Genomic DNA, 5610 nt, shown 5'->3' on the forward strand with positions numbered 1-5610 from the left:
TTATCCGTTCCACCTTAAATGGTGCAGCAGTTACAGGTGCCACAATGCAACTGCTGCATCATTTAAGGTGGAACGGATAATTCAAATCTCAAAGCATGTGGAGTTGGTCAGTAATCTCTGACACATTGTTATCTATAAACATGGACTAATTTAGCATAGCTAACAGGGCTGTACGGTAAAAATCAGTCTGATATCACAATGACGATATGAAAACCGACAGTTGATTATCATGATTATCCTCTGATTGGATCGGACTTTTTTGGATGTGTTAACAGAAATCTAATTAACCTCTCCTTGAAACAAACAGTAAAATACAAAATTATAAAAGCACCGTTAATTATTATGCAAAATAAAATATAAAATACAGGTGTTTACATCAGAACTGTGGCTAAATATATATGTATTTTTTATAAAGTCATACAAGAACAAATACATATTTCTGGTTATAAAATCGTTTTTATTTATGTTTAGTTATTAAATAGCTGTTACTGCCACACTTAAAAGTCGATAATAATAATAATAATAATCTGATTTATTTATCGTACAGCCCTAACAGCTGACCGCAGCGTTAGCGTCCGTCTTTAAGCCTGAATTTCGGCTGAACTTTTGTCCGAACTCCAATTGCATCTTGGCCAACTGACTACATTTGGGATCGAGAATAAACTGTGTGAATTTGTTTTTTCAACAAACTACCGCTTTAAAACTGAGCAACACTATATAAACAGAACCAGATGTAAATATGCATATATATATATCCACAAGCTCCGCCCACTCTGTATGAAGAGTACTGCACTGCTCCTGTCTGTGGATTACTGTTACACAACCTGCTGTTACATCACCAAACATGTGACTCCGCCCCGAATGCAGTGAACCCGCCCCCTTTCCCTGTGTCATTGTAATAATGTATGTAAACACAAAAATCATTATGGAAATATTGATTATAATGAAGTGATGCCAAAAATGATTCTATTTTACCTTTTTTTTTGGTTAAGATAAATAGATTTTTTATCCCATTCAGAGAGATTTTATTATTATTGTTGTTGTTTACGGTTAATTTGATAGCCTGTTTTGTTTATTTATTTCTCCGAGCGGGCGGAGTCTGACAGCCGTGGTTTGTTTGCTGAAGTCCAGATGTTTCTGTAATCATCAACACTGTTCTGTACGCGTTACTGTAAGAATGCAGTCGTGCTGTTTTTACACCTGAAAGAAGACGCCGCTGCGGTTCCTCCTACATCATCCGCCGTTCTGCGTTCTAGCTAATCTCAGGTGTGCTGAGACGGAGGAAAGAATGCACTCAAATCCTCACCGCTCAGCTGGAGGAAACCTGATAAGATGTCAATAAAAATGATTTAATTTGAAAACTGTGGTTTGTTTTGTGCTCAGAATGAGAATCACTTCATTTCACCAAATACGCCACTGCATTCACACCGGCGGCGACGCGGCGCGACAGAGCGGCTGGAATTCATTCGTTTTCAGTGAGAGCTGCAGGTTTCCGGCAGCAGCTAACGGTGAATAGTTCATGGTAAAACATTATTCTCTGTTCATTTTGCTCGTGTTACTGTTTGCTATCCGGTGTCGACCAGAGGAGGATGGGTTCCCCTTTTGAGTCTTGGTTCCTCTCAGGGAGTTTTTCCTTGCCACCGTTGCCATTGGCGACTCTCATGGGGGCTTCGTGTAAAGCTGTGTAGTGACGACACCTCTTGTAAAAAGTGCCACATAAATAAACTGTGGCTCGACTTGACAGGAGGCAGCGTGAATGTTGGTGACGCACAGTGAGCAGAGAAAGTTGAGTTCCTAAAGCCTCGGATTCACTACACGACTTTTAAAGTCCTCACAGATTATAACAGCCTGGGCGTCTCGCACCAGCAGACTGGTTTTTGCAGATCTTTTTGGGCGACTGAAATATTGGGGATCCACACTACTCAACCTTCGAGCTTTAAACAGGTTTCTCTGCCGTTTGCACTGAAACAGTAAAGAAGCAGCAGGTAAATATATTTAAATGAGGATCATGGATTTAAAAATGTTGGTATTTCTTAGTCTTAAATGTACTCAAACTCGATTGTGCCACACACGACTCGACTCTCTATCCAACTGTCGACCCAAAAATCTGACCAGCTCAGACTCGGACTGAGAATCAGGGCTAAAATCGGGATAAAAGTGTACTGCTCCCACCTGCTGCAGTACAGTTTGCAGGGAACTACGAGGGCGACTGGAATGCACCTTTATGCAAATTAGGAGTGAAGCGATGTGGCCAATACCAGTGGGAATAGAGTAGTGCGCACTTAATCTCCGCCACTGTGAAACGGTGCGCCCCTTTTTGGTTCCTACATAACTGTCCCTACTAGAGATGGAGGAATGTCAGCTGCACATAGATGCAGTCGCACAAACCGCACACTGTTTTCTTCACATGCTGACTGCACACACAGTGATGCTCTACGTAGGGATTGAATAAAGCGGGTTCTCCAGTTTTATTCTTAGCGGGAACACATCTGGTTTGTGCTTCGCATGGGTGAAAAAACATGGCGAACAACGGTCCAGTTCAGAAATGCCCACAGGTGATGTGTGACCATCGATTTGGGCGACGAGGTGAAAAGTCGCTGCCGGTGTGAAGGCAGAGTTACAGATACAGGAATCAGGCTTGGTGAGTCACACAGGTGTGGCACTATCACACTGAACAGACCAGACAAACAGACTGATAACAAGGATTAAACTAAGAGACAAATACAGCAACAATGAAGAGAATAAAGAACAAAGAATAATAAAGAGCTGAAATGAAGAGATGCACCATAACATCAAGTCCACCTCCTCATTTCTACACTCACTGTCCACTTTATTAGCTCCACTGACTCTACAGTTACAGACTGTAGTCCATCTGTTTCTCTGATACTTTGTTAGCCCCCTTTTACCCTGTTCTTCAGTGGTCAGGACCCCCATGGACCCTCACAGAGCAGGTACTATTTGGGTGGTGGATCATTCTCAGCACTGCAGTAACACTGACGTGGTGGTGGTGTGTTGGTGTGTGTTGCGCTGGTCTGAGTGGATCAGACACAGCAGTGCTGCTGGAGTTTTTAAATGCCTCAGTGTCACTGCTGGACTGAGAATAGTCCACCAACCAAAAATATCCAGCCAACAGCGTCCTGTGACCACTGATGAAGGACTAGAGGATGACCAATACAAACTGTGCAGCAGCAGATGAGCTATCGTCTCTGACTTTACATCTACAAGGTGGACTGACAAGGTAGGAGTGTCTGATAGAGTGACTAATATTATTTCCTTTTTAATTGTGTATGTTAGTCTCTGAAGTGCCAAACATGCTCATATGGAAAAAAAAAAATATACGGACGTCCATTTTTATATATCTGTATATATCTGTATAATACATTTCAAACTCTAAAATGTATTTCAGAATTTTTTGCCATATTAACCAAATATATTTTTTACTGTATGTGGAAATATTACATAGACAAAAATAACTGTGTAAATGTTTATCATATCCATCTGAAAATGTGTGAAAATATCCAGAATCCTGTCTGATGCTCTTCACTGTCTGATACCTTTAGAGATGAGTTTGTGTTCCAGTATCTTCATTTTAAATCTGATTAAATGATCGTTTATCAGGACAGAAGCGAGTGTTGTAGTACTGATACTCTGTGAAAATGCAGTTATGATCTGATATCTTGTTTATGTGAAATACATTGTGTGTGAGAGTCTGACTGCAGACGTACATGGTTAATGTAAAGTACAGTGCAGATCACAGAAGAACGTTTAGTTACATCTGGAACCTTCATTACACTCAACTGAACACAGATAATAACTAATACTGATAAATGCATTTTAACAAATACATTTTTTGCCATTTTCATACATTACAAAAATATATTTGATAGATACATTTGGAACATTTTTTTTCTGCACAGTTATTTTATCTATGATCTTTGGTTTTGGAGCGTTTGTGTTTAAACTTGTTCAGCATTACAGTTACTGATGGTTTTATGTCTGAGTGTAAAAGCACTTCACTCATGTTCTGTAGTGTCTGTCCTGGAGATCTAAGCACTATTATATTATATATTACATTATATTATATTATATTATATTATGTTATGTTATATTATAAAGCTTAGAAATGCAGCCCTTTAAAGATCTCTAGTCAGTATTTATTCAGTATGAGCTGAAAGTCAAACTCTTTTTAAATAAGTACATTTTTAACTTGTTGACTCAGTACAGAGACTAATGCGCTGTGCAGGAAATGAGGGCTTTTATTTTGTATTTTAACAGTGGAGCTGAATACAGAGCTGCTGTGCAGTGAGCTGGTTCTCTTTATGTATTAATGAGTGTTGAGAGCCGACCGCTGGTCTGTCAGCAGGAGATTGGGGTCGTGACCTCCCGCTGACCCGCCGTACAGACAGGTGATGTCAGAGCAGGTGCGGGATGGGCGGAGCTTCGGGTTACTGCAGGTTAAATTATAATAGTTTCACTTCTGCTCAGGATTATCAGTGAGTGACGTTCCAGTTTATTCATTATCATGTCTGCGGTGCTGGTTCTGCTCCTGTTCTGTTCTGGTTCTACTCTGGTTCTGCTCTGGTTCTGCTCATCATTCTGGAGCCTCAGTGTTTCAACTGAATGGAGGATCTGTATTTGGGGCAGGGCTTTGAGGGAACACTGAAGCAGGTGTGCTGATGGAGTTGCGTAGTGAAGTGACGGAGGATGGAGGCCCAGATTCCTCTCTACAGCCTGCATGCCTCCTCAGATCGTCTCCACGGCCACCACAGATACGAGTTGCCAGGCAACCCACTGAAGAACACACCCTGGAGAAGACGTGTCCTCACTAACCGGACATATTCACCGCCGCCTGTCCAGGTGACTCACACGTACGGAAGAAATAGCGAGCGGTTGCCATGGCGATCTACTGTAAGTCTGCAGATCTGAAACTGATGAACTGACTCACAGTAAAAAGAACAGAGCTGGACGGCTGATCGAGTTCATGATCTTTTATTGGAAAAAAGTGAAAAGACTAGCAGGTACAACTTGGAAAGGATGTAAACAGAAACTGAAAAGTCCAGAAGGTTCTTTTCTGTTTCCTGTCTGAGCGACAAAGTCCGAAAGAGAACACTGGACGAACCTTCGGGACTTTTCAGAGAGAAAACAGAAGAAAGAAAGAAACTTCTGTCACAATCTGAAGCTCCGCCCTGGCCCCGCCCCATTCGACCAAACCCCTCCTCCCAAACAAAACTCCACAAATCCAAACATTGTAAACCATTTAAAATCTGTTAAATCCTAATTTTTCTTAAAAATATCTATTTAATCAAACTGTGAAGGTCCTGCTCGTTAGTCCACCTCCCCAACGCCCCACCACCATGTGCAATCTCACTGTAACCCTCTATTAAAATTAATTACAAAAAAAAACCCAGAACAGATCTGCCCTCCACAAACAGCGACGGATGGAAGGAGAAGAGCAGCTCAGATGAGAAGAGCTTTCGGTTTGGAGTTTTAAGACGTCTAAGCTCGATCTTTGGGAAGAGAACCAGAACATTCACACCAGGTTTTTCCTTTATATGAACAGTTTTTCTGTGTAGAAACGACTGTATGAATAAATGATTATTACATTTTTTG

Source organism: Colossoma macropomum, unplaced genomic scaffold (genome assembly GCF_904425465.1).
Source record: "Colossoma macropomum unplaced genomic scaffold, Colossoma_macropomum, whole genome shotgun sequence".
In the NCBI taxonomy this organism is placed as follows: Eukaryota; Metazoa; Chordata; class Actinopteri; order Characiformes; family Serrasalmidae; genus Colossoma; species Colossoma macropomum.